Source organism: Dermochelys coriacea, chromosome 1 (genome assembly GCF_009764565.3).
Source record: "Dermochelys coriacea isolate rDerCor1 chromosome 1, rDerCor1.pri.v4, whole genome shotgun sequence".
NCBI classification, from domain to species: domain Eukaryota; kingdom Metazoa; phylum Chordata; order Testudines; family Dermochelyidae; genus Dermochelys; species Dermochelys coriacea.
In genome coordinates, this window is record NC_050068.2 from 139,934,798 (window position 1) to 139,958,816 (window position 24,019).

The window sequence follows — 24,019 nt, forward strand, 5'->3', positions numbered from 1 at the left end:
ACTGGTTGACAGACAGCAATTTGAATCAGTTTATTTTATATTTATCTTTTAATTTAAAAAAATCAATTTGTGTCACGGCAGCAGTATCCATTCAGATATAAGCATTACAAACTGGTGTCTACTTCTAGGAAAAAATTATGTTTTTTCTCCCTCTTACTTTATAAATTGCTTTATTTCCGTACTATTCTGAAATGGTGTTCAAATCCACACCATTCAAAACCACAGTCATTTACTCAGTTTGCCAGGCACATCATTACTACCCCCAGAAGCAATTATTAAAATTTCTGCAGGATGCTAAATTTCACTATAACAATCCCTCTATAAGCAAGATGTATTCAGAAATGCAGAGCTCAGCCTGGCAAAGCTTTGTTTTGTACATATACTCTCTTAGGATTTCACTGAGGAGGAAAAATTGATGTTCACTTGCAAAATGACAATGCATCAGAGGATGTGAAATTCAAATATTACTATTGCTCCAAAATGTCCCCCCACACACACACACACACTTGTTGCTGCTCCTCTACCAGTATTTCATCATGCCAGGTAGTATGCCTTACTGTTTTCCCAGAAGAATAAAAGCTCCATAAACCCAACCCCCCCAGATTCTCTCATATTATATTATAAATATCTATGTCGATATCGTGTATATCTATATCTCCCACTGGAAGGGCCTAGGGAATTCATAATGGCAGGTATAAGCTCTATTAGAAATGGGTAAAGTTTCTCTCCCCACCCCCATACCATATCACTGAGCTCTTCCTCTATCTGTGTGGAATTGAGGCGTACAGTAAATTTTCTAAATATTTAGTATTTGACTTACTGTGGCAAAAAAAATTTTAAAAAAAAGCCCATATCAGAGGCAAGCCGTGCAGAAGGAATTAATTTTTCTGTTACTAGCAAGATGGTGCTCAATGGTGGAAGGAAATTTTTGTTTGTTTGCTTGTGTTTGTTTTTTGGCATTCTAGAACAATTGTGGCATTTTCCCTTGGGTGCTGTTCTCACTTATTTTCACCCCTGAAACCACCCTCCTAACCAAAATTACTTTATTCTTATCTCTAGAGGCTCTCCCAGCAGCTACCAAAAGAAAAGTGGATGCCAGAATCTCTGGAATAGCTGCATTTAAAAAGCCCCATCTCCTGTGATGGGAAATCGTACTCTAAGGACATTCTGGAGAACATTTACCCCCCAAGAGGTTGAAGCAGCAGGAACAGAAATACCCACATGCATCTCCTTTCTGTGCAGATAACTGTGTGTGCCATGTTAGACATCATGAAAGTGAATGCTCTCTCGGGGAATCACGGCAGCTGGCAAAGCTAAAGGAACATACACCATTAAACCAGGAACAGGGTGTTGTTGCCCCCTGCTGGAGGCCTTGTCACCTTGACACCACCCTCAGATGGCCTTTTGAAGAAAAAGAGGAGTGAGTTCATTCTTTCAAGAGCTGTCTAGAGAGGCCATCCAGGATCAGCTGCTAGCAGAACCCAGCAGACCGGAGATGTTTTAAGCTGGCCTGCGAGCCACATCACGTGGCTCAGCCCCGCTCCGGCTAGGGCGCAGGGTCACGGTCGAGCCGCCTTGTCCCTGCTCCAGCGGGGGCACAGGGTCGGGGCCGTACCACGCAGCTCCCGGAAGCCGCGGCATGGCCCTGCTCTTGCTCCTACGCACTCCAATGGGAGCTGCAGGGGCGGTGCCTGTGGATTTGGCAGCGTGCAGAGATGCCTGGCTCTGTCTCCGCATAGGAGCTGGAGAAGGGACATGCTACTGCTTCCGGGAGCCACTTGAGGTAAGCGTCGCTTGGAGCCTGCACCCCCTGCCCGAGCCCTGATCCCCTTCCCACTCTCCAAACCCCTCAATCCCAGCCCGGAGCACCCTCTTGCACTCCAAACCTCTCATCCTCAGCCCCACCCCAGAGTCCATACACCCCTACCCAGAACCTGTACCCCTTCCCGGACCCCTGCACCAGCCCTGATCCACCTCTCTCCCTCCCAACCCCTTGGTCCCAGCCCAGTTCACCCTCCTACACCCCAAACTCCTCATCCTCACCCACACCCCAGCCCCAATTTTGTGAGCATTCATGGCCCAATACAATAGAAATACAATTTCTATTCCCTGATGTGGCCCTTGGGGCAAAAAGTTTGCCCACTGCTGATCTAGAAGGGTGATGAGCAAGTAGAATCCAATCAGGGCCCAGAGGGGGCAACACCACCACGTTACTGGCTGTTTCTTCCAGCAGCCAGTTCTGGGTGAAGTTGAGACGGAGAGGAAGAATGTCTCCAGTCTTAACCCAAGAAACCCAGCTTGGTCAGAGGCCACACTCTGACCACAGCTTATTGTAGTTGGACCAGCGAAGAGGTGTTAAATTTAGATTATGAAATTTAAAGCCCAGGTGGCCATCTTGAGTTAAATACCAATTTACAGTTGTAAAATGAGGGCGAGCGAAACCCCACTGGCCCAGACAAGATTGCGATACACCACAGATAGCAAGACAATCCCAACAACATTCCACCTAACTTATAAAGGGATAGAACGTTACATCGAACTAGGTTGATAAGAGAATATGGTTATTCCTCCCATCCCAAAGACCACACACACGCACACACATATACACCCATTTTCTTGTTTCTTGGGCAATATTAACACAGACAGAGATATTACCTAGCTATAGCGAGAAGAGCATGATTGCTTTCGGCCAAGGGCTAAAGGCCACAACACACCTTGAACTTCTGAATGTCCTGGAGACCTTTCATCAAAACATACTACAGTCTCATCTCACATTAGATAATTAAAGATTTCTAGTCCTACCAAGACTTAGACATCACAGCCACCATTTGGCATCATAATTCAGACTGAGAGTTTGTCACAGAGGTCATGGATTCTGTGACTTTCCGTGACCTCCATGACTTCTGCAGCAGCCGGTACGTCTGGCTCAGGCAGCCCCTGCACCAGGCGTAGGGCAGTCTCAGGCCCCCACTCTACTGAGTTTGGGTGTGGGAGGAGGCAGAGGGTTGGGGCACCGGACAGGGTGAAGCGGGCTCTGGGAACCGTGACCAGTGGGAGTTGCAGGGGCAGTGCCTGCAGGCGGAGGCAATGCGCTGAGCTGCATGGCCATTCCTCTGCCTAGGACCTGATCCAGGGGGATGTTGGTACTTCTGGGCACCCCCCTGGTAAGTGCCACTCAGAGCCCACCTCACCCCATCCGGTGCCCCAACTCCCTGGCTCCTCCCACACCCAAACTCTAGCTGCGGGGGATGGATGGCATCAGCGAGGGAGCCTGCGAGCCCCAACCCTCCCCACCAGAACCAGTGGGGTCCAGGCTGCACACCGCCGCCTCCCTCCCCCGCCCCGAAGCAGTTGGCCGCCCACCCCCAGGTGGCTCCCCTTCCCAAGTTTTATTCATTGATATTTTTAGTACAAGTCATGGACAGGTCACTGGCCGTGAATTTTTGTTTACTGCCCAGGAACTGTCTGACTTTTACTAAAAATACCTGTGACAAAAACGTAGCCTTAATCATAATCGATCCAAAATACCGACAAGTGAGATCATGGGCATCATAAAGAAGCTAGAGATGGAATAAACTATTTTAATGCATAATGGTGAAGTTATCTTGCTCCTTCTGCACTGGAGGCTAAAGTCTAAAGGACAATTCTGTTCATTGGATAGTTCGCATTTGGTTGCCTGCTTTGGTCCACCCGTGAGACCACAGATTATGAGAATGCCATTGCTAGCTTTCCTGGGGAACCATTAAGATAGGGAATTTATCAGTCATGGCGCCTTTTCAGGGATCTGGGAAGAAAGATCTGCTGGTGAGAACCTCCAGCCCCTGTATGGGGATCACAAAACAAAAGAAACACGTACACACAGAGACCAACAATACAGCGCCGAGGCCATAAGGGGCCCACTGCCTGTAAAACAAATAGCAAGACCTGTAACATATGTGAGATGAAGTCCAATACCATTTCTTATAAAGAATTTACTTTCAATCAGAGCTTGAATCAGACACCTAACTAAGGGTCCTACCAATTTTCCATATTGTTCATAGATGCATATATCCCCTTGTGGTGGGCTGAGTGGTCTGTTAGTTGGGAAGCATATCCATGCTGCAGCCCTGGCGAGATAGCTAGAACTCAGGCGACTTCAGGGTTTAAAGAGGAAGTCACTATTGTAGGCCGTAAATAATTTTTTCCAGCCTTTGGTCCAGGCAATGAGGGCAGGAGCTTGTGTGGCCCAAACCCTTCTTTTAAAAAAGCCTACTTCTGTAATATGGCCCAACTGCCTCCAGGTCCGACAGCTTGTGAAGTCCCTTTGGTAGGTGTCAGATCCTTCTGCTCTTCTCCAAGGAAACCTATTAGCCTCTATCCTCATCTTGCTGGAAGTGGAGTATGTAACTCTGTCATAGCCACCCCCCAGCCTGCAGTTCTTGAGGTGGACAGGCCTCCTCTCAGTTGCTATGAATGAACCTTTCCAAAAACCAGGGAGGGGGAAGTGAAGAGAAGAAGAGAAAGAGACATGAAGGGTAGGAACTCTAGGCTCACTCCCAGTACTGACTCTTCAAATTACACTGCCTCCCCATTCCCTGGCTGCTGCAAGAAGAAGAGTGAAAGAAACGGATCAATATGGTACAAAACTCTCCTAGTCTTTATTTTTGAATCCTCTTTCTCCATAAATAATTCCAGTCCCTGCTTCTGATGCTGCGCCCAAGCAGCAGTGTAAAAATTGATATGACTATTTTATTCCGAATAGCACCAGTAAAATTGACCATACTGCTGTTAATTGGACTTTGCAGCTGCTTGGGGAAGCTATAAGCTGCTGCTGCAGAGGAACTGGAACATGTATCTTTGCAACCGTAAGTGTGAGAAAATTTTTTGAAACAGAAGTTAAATTTAATTAAACACAGATGTGTCCTCCCCAGGAAACTTCCTGCTCACTGATACTTCTTAAATTCTGCATCCTATCAGGAAATTCCAAAGTTATTTTTTAAGTGTGTGACACTTGATGGTATACAAAACAGCAGCTGGCACAGCAAGGGTGAAATTTCACAGAAACTGGATAATTGTAAGCATTTTTCAAAAAAAGCTAAGAAATCCACAGCTCTGGAGGGTGGCGAATAGGGTAAATCTAAGGAATGTGAAAATCATTGCAACAAACTAATGAAAAATAACATTTTTAAAAAAAAAAAAAAAAAAAAGACATTCAAGTTCCCATGTATCAAAAATAGCATATAAAAGCCTAACAGTGCTTTATAAATTTATAGGACCGAGTTTCAGTTATTAAATCAAGTTCCTTTTTAAAAGCATACTAAAGGATTTGCACATCCATATTTCAAAACATGTTTTGAATAATACATTCTGCCAACTTTTTTGGGGGGGAGGGGAGCGGATTTTGACCTAGATCCCCACAGATATTTAGGTGCCTAACTTTCGTTGATTTCAAGTGGAGATCTGCTGTGCTAGATCTCTCTGAAACAAAGGCTTGCATCCTAAATTGCACAGTGGTTTAGGAGAGGAGAAAAGCATCTCATGGACAATGAGGTCAAACTAATTTCACTTGTAAGCTCTGCTTATGCATTAATGGCCTACACCTGCTCCCACTGAAGGCAAGAGGAAAACTCTCAGTGACACTAGGGAGTACAGGATCTAGCCCTAGATCACTGGACTACTTAACTTTTTTCAGCAACTTTTACTTCAAAAACAATGCACAAGATAACTCAATAATGTCAAACACATCTCTAACCCTGACAAGTTAACCATTTTTTTCCTCCAAGATGCAATGCACGCTCTCCTTAGCACTCCTTCCCTGACATGAGGAGACGAAATCCAGCACCAAAGCAATTCAAGCTATTTTGATCTGAAAACTGAATGTTCGTTCCTATGCCAACATGATCAGCTATGCATGACATTATACAACTGTCAATCCAAATTGTAACAAAAACCCCATGAGACAGAATCAAAACCAATCATCAACATCCCTGTTAGAGACTGACAAAGTGAACTCACTACTACAGGTTTCAGAGTAGCAGCCGTGTTAGTCTGTATTCGCAAAAAGAAAAAGGAGTACTTGTGGCACCCTAGAGACTAAAATTTATTTGAGCATAAGCTCACTTCATCAGATGCATTCAGTGGAAAATACAGTGGGGAGATTTATATACATAGAGAACATGAAACAATGGGTTTACCATACACACTGTAACCAGAGTGATCACATAAGACGAGCTATTACCAGCAGGAGAGAGTGCGGGGGAGGAAAGAGGGGAGAAAACCTTTTGCAGCGATAATCAAGGTGGGCCATTTCCAGCAGTTGACAAGAAAGTCTGAGGAACAGTGGGGGTGAATAAACATGGGGAAATAGTTTTAGTTTTACTTTGTGTAATGACCCATCCACTCCCAGTCTCTATTCAAGCCTAAGTTAATTGTATCCAGTTTGCAAATTAATTCCAATTCAGCAGTCTCTCGTTGGAGTCTGTTTTTGAAGCTTTTTTGTTGAAGGATAGCCACTCTTAGGTCTGTGATCGAGTGACCAGAGAGATTGAAGTGTTCTCTGACTGGTTTTTGAATGTTATAATTCTTGACGTCTGATTTGTGTCCATTCATTCTTTTACGTAGAGACTATCCAGTTTGATCAATGTACATGGCAGAGGGGCATTGCTGGCACATGATGGCATATATCACATTGGTAGATGCGCAGGTGAACGAGCCTCTGATAGTGTGGCTGATGTGATTAGGCCCTATGATAATGTCCCCTGAATAGATATGTGGACAGAGTTGGCAATGGGCTTTGTTGTAAGGATAGGTTCCTGGGTTAGTGGCTCTGTCGTGTGGTTGCTGGTGAGTATTTGCTTCAGGTTGGGGGGCTGTCTGAAAGCAAGGACTGGCCTGTCTTCCAAGATCTGTGAGAGTGTTGGGTCGTCCTTCAGGATAGGTTGTAGATCCTTGATGATGCGTTGGAGAGGTTTTCGTTGGGGGCTGAAGGTGATGGCTAGTGGCGTTCTGTTATTTTCTTTGTTGGGCCTGTCCTGTAGTAGGTGACTTCTGGGACTACTACTCTATCAGGGACAGAGGTTTTGGGGGTTTTTTTTATTTGCTACTTTGGGTTTATGAAACAAAACTTTAAATGCCTATTATATGCACCAGGAGTCTTTCACATAAATTTAAGATACATTTTTCTGAAGAATGTGGAGTGACAGAAGACAGTTGATTAAATTATAGGCGTCACATCTACACCTCCTCCTCTCTCCCCCCCCGCAACCTCCAGCTATTTACAAGAACTTGAGAGAACAGACTTTTGTTGGTAAGTACACAACAATTTTCCCTCATTGGTCATGGCAACTTACTAGTTCCTGTCCCTATTTATTGCCATTATTGAACAGAAACAGAAATCCCCCCAAAAAGACCTAGTCAGAGTAAAAGGAACTTTAACATGACAAAAATTCAGAGAAGCAATCAGAGTTATTGCTACCTTAACCCACACCACTGTATCTTATCAAGAATATCACAGATTGTTACTGTGTAGCAAGAACTATGTTAATTAATATCACCAACTTTCTGGAGATGTCTGAAGTGTCTAGGCACAATAGAAGTGTTATTAACGTCTTTGCCACTATTCCACGGAAGTAACAGAAGCCGTATGGTCATATAACCTTCTGTTCCAACATGATTTCTCACACCACAATTATTGTCACCTGAAACTAGAGTGTGCAGTTAATGTGGCAACTGAAAGATTTAGAGTTTCTCTATGACAAGCAGGAAATTTAAAGTTCAATTTGTACATCACGTAGGTTTCATGTAAATTGATAAACCATACGCTATACAATATAACCAGAAAATCAGAACTGAAAGAGGGACAATAATGGCTTTCAAAATCTCTAACTAAAACTTAAAGATAACATTTGAGTTGCATAAATGCAGGGGGGGAATTTAGCTGTAATTTGTATTTTTGTAACTAATCACAACAATGAAATTATTAGCATGGAACTAAAAATTTGGAGCAGAAATAGCAGCAATTTTCACCATACTGCTTTTCATGTAACATTACCTATAAATCTCAGTAAGAGGACCATGATTCTTCCGGGATTTGTATTTTTTAAATATTAAATAATTTTTACAAGTTATCATGGGCTGCTCAATTATTTAAAAATCAATGGCCTTGAATATGTATTTTGGTACACAATATTTCTATTATAGCATGTTTATAAATAGAAACTCCATTTATGCAGTTGCACAGTAATTAAAAAATCTGTCAACACTTTACAATAAATACAGTTTATAAGTGGTTTTCAATCTGGCCATAAAAATTCAATCTGCATTGAAACTTGTTAGATAAGTCCTAATCCAGAGACGAATATTAAAAACAAACAAAAACAAACAACAAAAAAAACTTGCTTTCAGCATGAATTTTAAAAAAAAATACCGTAAATAAATATTTTAAACATAAAAGGGATATTACACTGCATGCTAATGATCATCAAGTTAAACTGATGTCACGTGGTATGGAAGAAGATTGTTGAAAAGCATCTGCCTGGAATGGTTAGTTTGAGACTGTAAGGGGGCTAGTGCACGTTGCTCCAATTGAAGACAAGTAGAGGGAAGCTAAGCCATGTTGGGGTGGACATATCCAGTGGAGATCAGAGAGCTTTGTCAGTAGGACGGCTCTTGTAATGACTGTTTTTGGAACAATTTGCATGGTGGGGGTGCCAAGAGCCACTGAACCCAAGTTTTAACCCTGTATATAATGGGTTTAAAGACAGGGGATGCGGCAGCAGCCACAGTTCCAGCACCTATGACCAAAGCTGACTATGAGGGAAACCTAGGCAAGACGTGGTACGTGGATGGATATTGGCAGACTTCAGGGAGATCAACCTACATGACAGCCTGAATCATGAGTTTTGGAAGATGGCTATAGAAGTCACTGACCCCAAATAGGAAAGCAACCAGACAGACAACTCCTCTAAATAATTATTTATAGTACCTGAAGTGGGGCGGATTGGTTGCCCACAGACCCGGAGGGGGAGGAGCCCCTCACTGAACCCTGGTGGGCGGAGCCATGCCACACTCAATCCTCCTGCTGGAAGTCAGTGGGTGGGGCTGGAAGTACAAAAGGTGTGCCGCAGAACTCAGTGAAGAGGCAGCTGCCACCCGAGGAGCCAGATGCCTCCTGTGAGCTCCCTGTGAGGCCAGCTCAGTCCACCCCCCCAAATTTCTCCCCCCCCTGCAGGAAGTTCTGCAAATTCCCGCCCCATTTACTGCACCCATCACTCCTCAGCTACAGGGGGAGGGATCCCTCTCCGGGCAGCTGCTCCCCCATCTACCCATGCATCCAGACCCACTCATGCCCAGACCCTGCTACTGAGCTTTACCCCCTCACACTCAGAACCCCATTTGATGAACCCCCACTCGCCCTGCACCACCCCAACGAGCCACCTGTACCGAGATCCCCACCTACTGAGCCCCAACCAGCTGCACCTGGTTCACCACCCCACTGAGACACACTCCCCCAGCATCTGCCCCCCCCACACCCAGATCCCCTGCTGAGCTTTATTCCTCCCACACCCAGACACCCCCCGCCCCACTGAGCCCCAACCACCTTCACCTGGACCCACATTGCAGAGACCCATTACTGTTGCACCTAGAACCCCCCCCGCCAAAAGCCCCTCTGCATCCAGATCTCCCCCGTACCCAGATCCCCCATTGAGCAGCCCACACCCAGGCTGCCCCACACAGAACCCTCTCAACTCACACTTGGATCCCCCACACACTAAGCTCCTCCGCACTTAGATCCTGCCTTGCTGAGCCTGCCTGCCCACCCACAACTGGTGCATTTTGCACAAAGGGGCAGGGCCCTGGGGTGTTTCTGGGGTAGGCCCGATCCTTCCACTGTATCAGGGTTAGGTGCAGCCTCACTGCCGAGTCTGTGTCATGGTGTGTGTGGGAGGGCTGCACAGTGATCCGCTACTTCTGTGCAGCCACTGGCCTGTGCTCCCGAATGCCATCCTGGAGCCTCCACATTTATTTGACAAATAAAATTTACAGAATATTAAAAAATACCGTAAGCAGAATTTTTAATATTTTGGCACAGAATGCCCTCAGGAGTATACTATGAGTAGTCCCATTGACTTCAGCAAAGAGAGATTAAGTGAAGAGCTGGTTGGGAATTTTCTAATGGAACAATTGCAATTTCCACAAAATCAAAATTTTCCCCCAAATTTTTTTTTGATTTTCTGTCAAATTTGAAATGAAATATTTTGTTTCAGGTCAGTTCAACATTTGTTCTTGTCCTGAAATGGCATTGAAGTGTTGGAGTTTCCCACAGGATGGAAATTCAGAATTGTGTGTTGTTCTGGTTACTTAATTTCCTTTGGGCCTACTCACAGTAATAAGCATTACACCCGGTAGTAAATATTTGCATGATTCAGCTCCAAAAGAAATAAAAATTAATAAACCTACATTACTGTACATCCTATAAGTGTAGCTGCCTTCCTAATGTAAGGATCTTCTGCTATCATTGTACTTTCATATTTTAGTTTTAAGGATACTGAACTTGGGGACTGACAAAGGTCACAATCCTTATTAACCTGAATACATCTATTATATGGGAAGGCAAGCAGTCTCTGTCCTAACTATACGAGTCATGATGCGCATTGGTTGTTTTACATTATATTCACCAACCAAAAGCCAGCTCCCCTAATAAGCATGCAGTGCATAGAAATTCACTGGTTTCACAGTACAGGGTAGGAGAACTGTCTCAGCACAGACCACTCATGCTACTTTTGTCCGAATGTTGTCACTTCTAGTCTTCAAAAAATTGTTGATGCCTTCACAATTTATGCTGATATTAATGATTTGATTGTTATTCATACAAGACCTCACCGATTATATAGATTCATAGATACTAAGGTCAGAAGGGACCATTCTGATCATCTAGTCCGACCTCCTGCAGAACGTAGGCCACAGAATCTCACCCACCCACTCCTACGAAAAACCTCACCTATGTCTGAGCTATTGAAGTCCTCAAATCATGGTTTAAAGACTTCAAGGAGCAGAGAAGCCTCCAGCAAGTGACCCGTGCCCCATGCTACAGAGGAAGGCGAAAAACCTCCAGGGCCTCTCCAATCTGCCCTGGAGGAAAATTCCTTCCCGACCCCAAATATGACGATCGGCTAAACCCTGAGCACATGGGCAAGATTCACCAGCCAGATACTACAGAAAATTCTTTCCTGGGTAACTCAGATCCCATCCATCTAATATCCAATCTCAGGGGATTAGGCCTATTTACCCTGAATATTTAAAGATCAATTACTTACCAAAATCACATTATCCCATCATACCATCTCCTCCATAAACTTATCCAGCAGAATCTTAAAGCCAGATAGATCTTTTGCCCCTACTGCTTCCCTTGGAAGGCTATTCCAAAACTTCACTCCTCTGATGGTTAGAAACCTTCATCTAATATAAATATGTTATACATTTCTCTCTCTTGAACAGGAGGAGTTCTACTCCTGGGGGAATTCTGTGCCATTGCACATGCGCAAAATTCAGGTCCCCTGCAGATTTCTTTGCTTCCCCGCAGAAAAACGACTTCTGACAGGGAAGCCAAAAGAGCGGTCATGCACCCTCCCCAGCAGCACAGGCACATCGTTTCAGGCACCTGGAGCAGCCGGTGGAGAGGTAAAATCACTGCGGGAGATGGAGATGGGTCTGGGGGACACCTCAGCCAGAGGCTCCTGCCCTGCACTGCGCTCAGCTGCTATTCCCAGCTAGGCTAGAGGCGGGGAAGGGTGCGACTACTTCTTCCCCTGCAAGGAGTGGCTGGGACTGGGTCAAACCCACCTCAGAAACCTCCTCAGTTGTGCATCTCCCCTCCCCTGCTCCTCAGCCACAGGTGGGAGAGTCACTACAGGGAGCTGTTCCCCCATCCGCCCAACCCACAGGCATCTGGACCCCCCCTACCATACACAGGCCTCCTCCAGCCAACCCCACCAAACCCCTTGCATCCGGAGCCCCCATGCACCCAAAACACCCCACCAAACTCCACTCCCCTTGCACCTGGACCTGTTCGCTGAGCCCCCCACACTCAGACCCTCTGCTGAGCCCCAACCATCTTCACCTGGACCCCCTTGCAGAGTCCCATTCCACCTACACCCACCCCAATGAGCCCCTGTGCATCCAGAGCTCCCCGCATCTGGACTCCCTCACCGAGCAGCCTGCACCCAGATTGCCCCACACAGAATCCTGTCACCTCACATCTGGATCCCCCAGATTAAGCCCCTCCACACTTAAATCCTGCTGGGCTGAGCCTGCTTGCCCTATATCTGGATTGGGGTTCAGGGTTGGGCATGTAAGACTCTGTCCCTCTTGCTTGTTATCTTGGTGTACCTGTCATGGAGGGGCAAGATCCCAGAGTGTTTCTGGGGCAGTCCTGGCCCTTGCGCTGTATCAAGGTTGGGTGCAGCTTCACCACTGAGTCCGTGTCCCAGGAGGAAGTGGGCTGCAGGGTGGTCTCCCACCTCTGTGTAGCCAGTGGCCTGTACTCCCCATTGCCATGCTGGAGCCTCCACATTTATTTAATTTACAAATAAAATACAGAATTTTGAAAAATTTTAACTTATGTGCAGAATTTTTATTTTTTTGGCACAGAATTCCCTCAGAAGTAGAGTTCTGAAGGGGGATCCCACCAGAGAGACTTATGTGAAGATAATGATCGTCTACTCTAGCAGTAGTATAGAAAAGACTTGGGGAAAACTAAAACATAAGTCTTGTGCAGGGAGAAGAAAATCTGTACAAAGATTTATCTGAATGATAGAAAAAATATTAGTACAGAACCATTTCAACTGTATAATGCCTGTAATGCTATCAACCAAATCTGGGACTGCCTAAATTTTTTAAACTAAAGGCTGGATGAAAGTTGACAGATGCGGAAGAACACACAGCTCAGGAGAAGACTTCCTTTAGAGGTGAATGTATTAAAAGGGGAACTCTATATCCTAGTAAAAAAAGGATAGGAAAGTACAAGTATGAGCTAGTGAGGAACAGTCAAACATAAACGAGTCCCATTTAAAAGTAACGTGAAGACAAAACTTAATATTCACAAAATATGAGAGTGGTTATATAGAAATACTAGAAATCTAAATACTAAGATGGGTGAACTTGAGTACCTGGCATTAAATGAGGATATTGATAAATAAGGACTGCAGAAACTTGGAGAAATGAGGATAATCCAAGTGACATGGTAATTGAGAATTTCAATGATCCCCATATTGACTAGGACAGTGGTCCCCAACCTTTCTTGTGGGAATAGCATATTGCTATTCCCAGAAGATTACGGCGGGTGCCAAACACCTCACTGCCGAAATGCTGCTGCCAAGAAGCGGCAGTGGAAATAAGGGTCACCGGTGAAATGCTGCCAAGGAACGGCAACATTTCTCGGTGGCATTTCAGCGGTGGGGTGTCCTGCGGGTGCATAAAAATGTTCCAGTGGGCGCCATGGCATCCACAGGCACCGTGGCACCCGCAGGCGCCGTGTCGGGGACCCTGGACTAGGGACACCATAAAATTACTGCTTCTTGGAACAGCTTGTCCTGGAAACCAAAAGGGGAGAGTCAATTCCTGATTTAGTCGTAAGTGGAACCCAGGATCTGGTCCAGGAAGAGAATATAGCTGAATCGCTCAGTAATAGAGATTGCAATGTAACTAAATTAAACATCCTTGTAGAGGGGGAAAATGCCAAAAAAAAAAACCACACACACACACACACACACACACCCCTACTCCACAGTAGCATTTAAACTTCAATACCGGGAACTACACAAAAATGAGGAAGCTAGCTAAACAGAAATTAAAAGGAACAGTCACAAGGTGAAATGCAAACTGCATGGAGACTATTTAAAAATACCATAATAGAGCCTCAAACTAAAGATATACCACAATTCAAAATGAACAGCAAGAGGATCAAAAGAATGTCACGACAGCTAAACAGCAGAGTAAAAGAGACAGAGGCTAAAAGGCATCCTTTAAAAACTGAAAGTCAAATCCTAGTGAGGACCATACAAAGGAGCATAAACACTGGCAAATCAAGTATAAGAAGGTAGGCCAACAAGGCATTTGAAGAACTAGCTAAGGACACAAAAAACTAAACAGCAATTTTTTAAAAGTACATTGGAAGCAGGAAGCCTGCCAAGAAGTCAGTGGTGCCACTGGATGATTGAGATGCAAAAGGAGCACTCAGAAAAACCAGGGCATTGTGGAGAAGCAGTCTTCACTACAGAGAATGCAACTTTGTCTCCCACACCTAAGCCATTCTTTTTAGGTGACAAATCCAAGGAACTGTCCCAGAGTTAGGTGTCAACTGAGAAGGGTTTTAGAACAAATTGGTAAATTAAAGAGTAACAAGTCACCAAGACCAAATGGTATTTGCCCAAGAGGTCTGAAACTCAATTAACTGTGGTATATAAAAGTTATCACTTAAAATCAGCCTCCATACTAGATGAATGGAGGATACCTAAAAGTAACACTGTGCGACACTTAGTACCTCAAAATAGCATCTTGGAAACCCCATATTCATCACTGTCATACGATTATAAAGGGTTTTGTACAAAGTATGCCTTGTGAAGTATCATTTAAGAAGTCTTGATTTGCTGAATATTAATATCCTTTTGAATTGTGTGTACTACCACTGTAAGTGAAGTACGAAGTATTGGTACATGTGTTACTGAAATACGTTGTGAAGCTGGGAGACGTTCACAGACAGCCTTTCAGTAGCAACAAAGGAACAACTATCACTGGCCAGACAGGAGTTGATGGGCCATCAGAAAGATTCCACTCTCTCAGGGACTCCTCACAAAAGTCACGTACACAATTCGGGCAGCCTAACCCCCATGCAAGCATCATTCTAGAACCTGGAGAGAAAGTATAAATGAGGGTCGATGACATCACCACTTGGCCTCTCTTCTCCCCCGTCTCAACACCTGGAAGATGGTTTGGAAGACAGACTTGGAACTGGGGATATTGGTCCCAGGCTGAAAGGAAATACAGTCTGTGTACTAAGTACTGTGAGCTGTCTAACATGTATTAGGGTGAGAAGAGCTGTTTGATTCAAATCTTGTTTAGTCTGCTAAAGTTAAAAATAGAAACAGTCTAAATTGTATTTCTTATGAAACCAACTTTGATCTCTGTGCCTTCTACTTATCACTTCAAATCTATCTTTCTGTAGTTAATAAATCTGCTTTATATTTTACCTAAAACAGTGTGGTTTGGGTTGAAGTGCTTGGGGAATCTTAGCTCAGGTTAACAAGGGCTGCTGTATGTCCACGAACCTCTGTTGGAGTGGCGAATTAATGAGCTCGCACTATCCAAGAGAGTCTTGAGCAGTGTAAGACGGTATGTTTCTGGGGTGCAAGGCTGGGGTGATTTGCTGTTGCCTCTCTGTATGATTCACGAGTGGCTTAGAGAGCATTTATGCAAATTAGCTGGGTGAGTCTCCACATGCTGATGGTTTCAGAGTAGCAGCCGTGTTAGTCTGTGTCTGCAAAAAGAAAAGGAGGACTTGTGGCACGTTAGAGACCAACAAATTTGATGGATGAGTGATCACTGGGCCTGGAGGGGTGTTGCTGTTTGTCACTGGCATAGCAGAGAGAGAGAGAGAGAGAGAGAGAGAGCGCGCGAGAGAGCGAGCGCGCCCAGGCTGGAGAGTTAAGGAGGCACAGAAGCACAGTTCCAGGTTGTACACTTGAGATCCCATCACACTCTAATTTTTAAGAGACTCCAGAGGCGATCCTGGCAATTATATGCCTGTAAACCTAACTTAATACCAGGCAAATTGTTTAAAACTACCGTAAAGAACACAACTGTCAGACACATAGAGGAACATGATATGTTGAGGAAGAGCCAACACATGGCTTTTGTAAAAGAAAATCATATTTCACCAATCTATGAGAATTCTCTGCATGAGTCAACAAGCATGTGAACAAGGATGATCCAGTCAATACAATGTACTTCAGAAACTATCAGAAAGCCTTTGACAAGGTCCCTCACCAAAGGGCTCTTAAGCAGTCATGGGTCAGTAACTGGTTAAAAGAGAGGAAACAAGAATAGTAATTAAATGGTCAGTTTTCACCATGAAAAGAGGTAAATAGCAGGGTCCCTTAATCTCTACTGGGACCTGTGTTGTTCAACAAATTTATGAATGATATGGAAAGGGGTGAGAAGTGAGGTGACAAAATGTGCAAGACAATACAAAATTACTCAAGATAGTAAACTCCTAAGCAAATTGCGAAGAGTTACAAAGGGATCTCACAAAACTAGGTGACTGGGCAATAAAATGGCAGATGAAATTCAGTGGAAATGGAAAGTAATGCACATTGCACGATATAATTCCAACTATACATACAAAATGATGGGATTTAAATTAGCTGTTACCACTCAAGATCTTGGAGTCATGGTAGATAGTTCTCTGAAATCATTGGGTCAATGTGCAGCAGCAATTTACAAAGGCTAACAATGTTAGGAACCATTAGGAAAAGGACAGACATTAAAACAGAAAATATCATAATTTCACTATATAAATTGATGGTATGCCCAACACTTGGAATACTGCGTGCAGTTCTGGTCTTCTTATCTCAAACAAGACATATTAGGATTGGAAAAAGTACAGAAAAAGGCAATAAAAATGATTAGGGGTATGGAACATCATACATATGAGAGATTAAAAAGACTGGGACTGTTCATCTTGGAAAAGAGATGAATAAGGGGGATATGACAGATCTACAAAATCATGAACTGTGAGGATAAAGTGAATAAGCAAGTGTTATTTACCCCTTCACATAACACTAGAACTAAAGATCACTCGATGAAATTAATAGACAGCAGGTTTAAAGCAAACACAAGGAAGTACTTATTCGCATACTGCACAACCAACCTTTCGAACTCATTGCCAGGGGATGTTGCGAAGGCCAAAAGTATAACTGGGTTCAAAAAAAGAATGAGGAGTTCCTGGAGGACAGATCCATCAACAGCTATTAGCAAAGATGGTCAGGGACAGATGGATGATAAGTCAGACCCAATATGGCTTATCTTTACTCATTGTATATCCAAGATAAACCAGAAGGATTTTGTGTACTATTCGCGAGCTCTCTCTCTCGCGCACACACACACCACCCTCCCCAGTGAAAGGAATCTTTCAAGCTTGCACCACAAAAAGGAGAAATTGTAGGAAGTGAGTGGTGTGCATGCACATTGCCTCCTACGGTCTTGAATCAGAGTTGCTCTAGTGTGTGTAATTGCCCACACCCCAGTGACAGGGCCAGAAAGATAACCCAGTTCAGCTTTTGCTGAAGCAATAAATGCTCCTGTGCTTTTCTATAGAGAATGCCTAGATTGTGTCCCTCATACCATATATGAGCCCTAGCTGAACTCTGTCTGAAGGTATACAATTCTTTCTATCTAATAGGACAGGAATAGAGATGGTTTTGGTTTTCTTGGGGTAGAGGTAAGGGTCGTTTTTTGTTTGTTTGTTTTTCATAGAGACTAAGGTCAGAAGGGACCATTCTGATCATCTAGTCCGACCTCCTGCACAGTGCAGGCCACAGAATCTCACCCACCCACTCCTACAAAAAGCCTCACCTATGTCTCAGCTATTGAAGTCCTTAAATCATGGTTTAAAGACTTCAAGGAGCAGAGAAGCCTCCCTCAAGTGGCCCGTGCCCCATGCTACAGAGGAAGGCGAAAAACCTCCAGGGCCTCTCCAATCTGCCCTGGAGGAAAATTCCTTCCCGACCCCAAATATGACAGCCAGCTAAACCCTGAGCATAGGGGGAAGATTCACCAGCCAGATACTACAGAAAATTCTTTCCTGGGTAACTCAGATCCCATCCATCTAATATCCCATCTCAGGGGATTAGTCCTATTTACCCTGAATATTTAAAGATCAATTACTTACCAAAAATCCCATTATCCCATCATACCATCTCCTCCATAAACTTCTCAAGTAGAATCTTAAAACCAGATAAATCTTTTGCCCCCACTGCTTCCCTTGGAAGGCTATTCCAAAACTTCACTCCTCTGATGGTTAGAAACCTTCATCTAATTTCAAGTCTAAACTTCCTGGTGGCCAGTTTATACCCATTTGTTCTTGGGTCCACATCGGTGCCGAGATGAAATAATTCCTCTCCCTCTCCTGTATTTATTCCTCTGATATATTTATAGAGAGCAATCATATCTCCCCTCAACCTTCTTTTAGTTAGGCTAAACAAGCCAAGCTCCTTAAGCCTCTTTTCATAAGACAAGTTTTCCATTCCTCGGATCATCCTAGTAGCCCTTCTCTGTACCTGCTCCAGTTTGAATTCATCCTTTTTAAACATGGGAGACCAGAACTGCACACAGTATTCCAGGTGAGGTCTCACTAGTGCCTTGTATAACGGTACTAAAACCTCCTTATCCTTACTGGAAATGCTTCTCCTGATGCATCCCAAAACCGCATTAGCTTTTTTCACAGCCATATCACATTGGCAGCTCATAGTCATCCTATGATCAACCAATACTCCAAGGTCCTTCTCCTCTTCCGTTACTTCTAATTGATGCGTCCCCAGCTTATAACTAAAATTCTTGTTATTAATCCCTAAAAGCATAACCTTACACTTCTCACTATTAAATTTCATCCTATTGCTATTACTCCAGTTTACAAGGTCATCCAGATCCTCCTGTACAAGATCCCAATCCTTCTCTGAATTGGCAATACCTCCCAGCTTTGTATCTGCAAACTTTATTAGCACACTCCCACTTTTTGTGCCGAGGTCAGTAATAAAAAGATTAAATAAGATTGGTCCCAAAACCGATCCCTGAGGAACTCCACTGGTAACCTCCCTCCAACCTGACAGTTCACCTTTCAGTAGGACCCGTTGCAGTCTCCCCTTTATGAACATCAAAAGGTGGATAAGGAATTGGTTATTGATTCCCATCTTCTCCAATTTAACTAATAATTCCCCATGTGGCACAGTATCAAATGCCTTACTGAAATCTAGGTAAATTAGAGCCACTGCATTTCCTTTATCTAAAAAATCTGTTACCTTTTCAAAAAAGGAGATCAGGTTGGTTTGGCACGATCTACCTTTTGTAAAACCATGTTGTATTTTGTCCCATTTACCATTGACTTCAATGTCCTTAACTAATTTCTCCTTCAAAATTTTTTCCAGGACCTTGCATACTACAGATGTCAAACTCACTGGCCTGTAGTTACTCCAATCACTTTTCTTTCCTTTCCTAAAAATAGGAACTATGTTAGCAATTCTCCAATCATTCGGTACAACTCCTGAGTTTACAGATTCATTATAAATTCTTGCTAATGGGCTTGCAATTTCAGGTGCCAATTCCTTTAATATTCTTCGATGAAGATTATCTGGGCCCCCCGATTTAGTCCCATTAAGCTGTTTCAGTTTTGCTTCTACCTCAGATATGGTAATATCTACCTCCATATCCTCATTCCCATTTGTCATGCTACCATTATCCCTAAGATCCTCTTTAGCCTTATTAAAGACTGAGGCAAAGTATTTGTTTAGATATAGGGCCATGCCTAGATTATCTTTAACCTCCACTCCATCCTCAGTGTTTAGCGGCCCCACTTCTTCTTTCTTAGTTTTCTTCTTATTTATATGGCTATAGAACCTTTTACTATTGGTTTTAATTCCCTTTGCAAAGTCCAACTCTACTCGACTTTTAGCCTGTCTCACTTTATCCCTACATGTTCTGATCTCAATTAGATAGCTTTCCTTGCTGATCCCTCCCACCTTCCACTCCCTGTATGCTTTCTGCTTCTTCTTAATCACCTCTCTAAGATGCTTGCTCATCCAGCTTGGTCTACAACTCCTTCCTATGAATTTTTTCCCCTTTCTTGGGATACAGGCTTCCGATAGCTTCTGCAGCTTTGATTTAAAGTAATCCCAGGCCTCCTCTACCTTTAGATCCATAAGTTCTTCAGTCCAATCCACTTCCCTAACTAATTTCCTTAATTTTTGAAAGTCAGCCCTTTTGAAATCAAAAACTCCAGTTGCAGATTTATTTTTGTTAAACTTTCCATTTAGTTTGAACTGAATTAGCTCATGATCACTTGAGCCAAGATTGTCCCCTACAACCATTTCTTCTATGAGGTCCTCACTACTCACCAAAAACCAAATCTAAAATGGCATCCCCTCTAGTCGGTTCAGCAACTACTTGATGAAGGAATCCATCAGCTATCGCATCTAGGAAAATCTGAGCCCTATTATTATTACTAGCACTGGTCCTCCAGTCTATATCTGGAAAGTTAAAGTCTCTCATGATCACGCAGTTTCCATTAGTATTTACTTTATTAAAAACATTAAAAAGGGCTCTATCCATATCCAAATTAGATCCTGGAAGTCTATAGCACACCCCAAGCACTACCATAGGAGAGGCTTTACTAGTTTTCTTCCCCAATGTAATTTTTGCCCAGACGGACTCCGTCTTATCCATTGCATCGCTTCTTATTTCTTTACATTCTACCTCATCATTGGTATACAATGCTACTCCACCCCCTTTACCTTTGTTTCTGTCTTTCCTAAACAGCACATACCCTTCAATACCTGTAGTCCAGTCATGACTACTATTCCACCATGTTTCTGTTATCCCTATAATATCTGGTTTCACTTCCTGCACCAGTAGCTCTAGTTCCTCCATTTTGTTACCTAGGCTCCTCGCATTGGTGTACAGACATCTTAATTTTTGCTGTTTGGCCTCGCTCACATTTTGTACCCTATTAGGCACAGTCATTCTACAGCCAGTATAACCTATTAGACTAGTATCCACACTGCCCTCGCTCCTTATATACATTCTCCTACCCACGGCTGTATCCTTTCCTACTTCGTCTTCTTCCCTCTCAATGCTAAAATCTGGCATGGAGATTACCTGGACATCTCCCAACCATCTCCCCCTAATTCCTAGTTTATAGCTCTCTTTATCAGTTGGGCCAGACTTGATCCTAGAAGTCTATTTCCTTCCCTACTCAGATGAAGTCCATCCCGAGAGAACTGACCTCTGTCCGTGAATGCCTCCCAGTGGCCATACATCCCAAAACCCTCCTTATAGCACCACTGCCTAAGCCATCTGTTGACAGTCAATCTTGTCAGACCTTTGTTGCCCTTCTCTAGGAACAGGAAGGATCCCGCTAAAGATCACCTGAGCCTCAATTTCCTTAAGCGTCTTCCCCAGCCTAGCATAGTCTCCCTTAATACTTTCCAGCAAGAATCTAGCCGTATCATTTGTTCCCACATGAAGGATAATTAGGGGATTCTTTCCCACTCCCTTTAGGATCCTTTTCAACCTCATGTCTACATCCCGTATCTTAGCACCCGGAAGACAGCACACCCTTCTATTCTCAGGATCAGCTCTAGTTACAGGCCTGTCTATTCTTCTCAATAAAGAGTCCCCGATCACATAGACCTGCCTTTTCCTGGTGACAGTGCTATTCTCCAGCGTCTCCCCTGTTCTCTCTGGCTGCAAGTTCTTTCCATTCCTATTTTCCCTTACAATCTTCTTCAACCCATCCTGTATCCTCCTGGGGCTCATATTTGGTGTAGTCTCCCTTGACTCTTCCCCTTTTTCTATAGGGCTAGCCTCTCTTCTCTTCTTCCTTACCCTTCCACCTTCAACAAGTACCTGCTGAGCCCCTTCTTCCTTTTCCAACTCTGCAAACCTATTTCTAAGCTCTATTTCTCCTTCACTAGCCCGTCTTTTCCTCTGCCTGGTTCTTTTAGTCACATGCTTCCACTGACCACTTTCCTCACCCAGTCTCCCCTCAAGATTCCCCAGCCCTGCTTCCATCTGTGAGTCTGAGCTTTTCCCTTCAGATACCTCATATCTTTGCTCCATCATCTGCTCAAACCCCTTCCTAAACTCAACCAGACTTTCCACCTGCATCTCCAAACCTCAGATCTTTTCCTCCATCAGCTCTATCAGACGGCATTTCATACAGAAAAAACTCTTACCAGGTCCCCCCTCCAGGATCATGTACATACCACAGCTTCCACATCCAATCATCCTCAATGTGTCTTCCACTACAGGAGTCACTCCCACAGCTGCCTCCATATCTGTCATCGCCTTCCCAGCTAAATCCTGTTAATCTGGGAAACACAAGTCACACCAAAAAGACCACCCACCCCGCAAAAGCAAACCCCAAACAATCACCACAATACAAACTCCCCTTTCAAACTCCCACTCAAACTCCCCTGTTTACAGCTCTGTTTGCTAGCTCCTGTGCCGCTGCAGCTGTCTGTGCCACTGCCTGGCTACCTTTATAGGAGTCTAGTCAGAAGCCCCACCCCCTAATCAGGGCTCAGCTTCTCTCCCAGCACAAAGCCACTATACATACACACACACACACACACACACACACACACACACACACACTAAAAATACAGTTTTTTTGGAGAGGGTTAGGTATTGTTGTTTTCATTTTTTTTAAACAAGAACACAACATTATTTAGTGGAATTTGTCCTGCAGAGGAGGAAATTCCTTGTAGGATAGGTAGAATATTTTACAATTCCAGGATTGTACTCAGCCATACATTTATTACAATCATAATCCAGCATACAGGTTTAGAATTTCCAATTATGCAAATAAGGAATATTATGCCAATTAGTTTAAACGTACAGGAAACTCCATGAACTGTGAAGTATCTCACAAGGCTCCCACAGTAAGCAAAGTTTTAGAGACACATGCACTTAACATTTATTAAACATTATCTTGTTGAATGGGCTTTATCACAATAGTTTTTTCCCCCACCAGACCTTTGTATTTGTCACAGACATATCAATACAAAATTAAAGACAATATGTGCAATAGCATGTGACCACCAGACTGGTCAATGCAAAATTTTAAGAAGAAGCTAGGCAACAGGACAAAGCCAGAGTAGTTCTAACCTGTAGCAGTTGGAACCATATTGCTATAGGCTTCTTTTTAGGCCACATTAGATCTAACAGCATTTTCCAGATTTGCCATGCCATAACCCTTTAGAGACTATAGAGAACACACACCCTCACTCTAGCATTCATTTGGCTGGCAGTCTGAACAGTGCCTGTGTCCCATGAGTTAATTCATCCTTTCCCATGGGGGAAACAGCTGCTCCAGTAAGTGGCCCTTCTGTCTAGTGCACCGATATCTAGGACCAGGATGCTGCCAGTAACAGAGCTTGATTTTTGATTCAGCAGCAAAACAAATTGAAGTGCATCTTCCAAATATAGCAGGTGTTTCAAGCTTTATTGCCTCCATAAAACAGCTTGCCATACTTTGTAATTCATATTTTATTTGAGAAATATTTCTGTTGCAACTCTACAGTGTGAGTTATATAGCTACTTATTCTGAACCTCTCCAAAACCTTCAAGAAGCTTTAGAAGGAAAATCCTTTACAAAGTTTTCTCCTTTTAAACAGCTTTTCCTCCCCCTCAGATGTATTATCACATTCCACTAGTTGCACAGAGGAAGCAGGAGAAGACAGACCAGTTGCAAAGGGAAATACTCACCTAAGGGTAAAATCATGGCCTCAGTGAAGTCAATTGTTTCCCCATTGACTTCAACTGACCAGGATTCCAGTGCTGGAGTTTTAAAATTTTGTTAGCACCTGAAGAGGAATATCTGCATGGCTAGAACTGAAAACAATACTAAAAATGAAATAGTTCACAACTAACCCTTACGTGCAAAGATTAAACTAAATAACTCTGATGCGACCTGGAATAAACGTATTCACCCATTCACTCAATGCTGGGAATATTACTTATGCGCTGTCCAACTCCCATCCCGAGCAACTTTAAGTTATTGAAGGACATAGGCTACACAAAAAAGTGCGCTTTTCCTTTATATAGATTTTTTTTTGAGGAGCAAGCGAGTTGCATTGTTATTCAAGGCATCATCTAATTTTTTTGCAAAATATCTTATCGGTGTTATTGAAGCAGAGATACACCAGTTCGTTGGGGGGAAGGGAAGGGGGGGAAGAAAGTTTATACCTTGAAAGGAGTCACTGTTTAGCAA

General features: G+C 43.6%; 1 protein-coding gene across 2 annotated transcripts in view; it reads right to left on the reverse strand.

Annotated features, from left to right (window-relative positions):
- SH3KBP1 (SH3 domain containing kinase binding protein 1) overlaps window positions 1-24,019 on the reverse strand; it is a 368,642-nt gene that overhangs the window by 322,646 nt on the left and 21,977 nt on the right. The window lies entirely within an intron of this gene.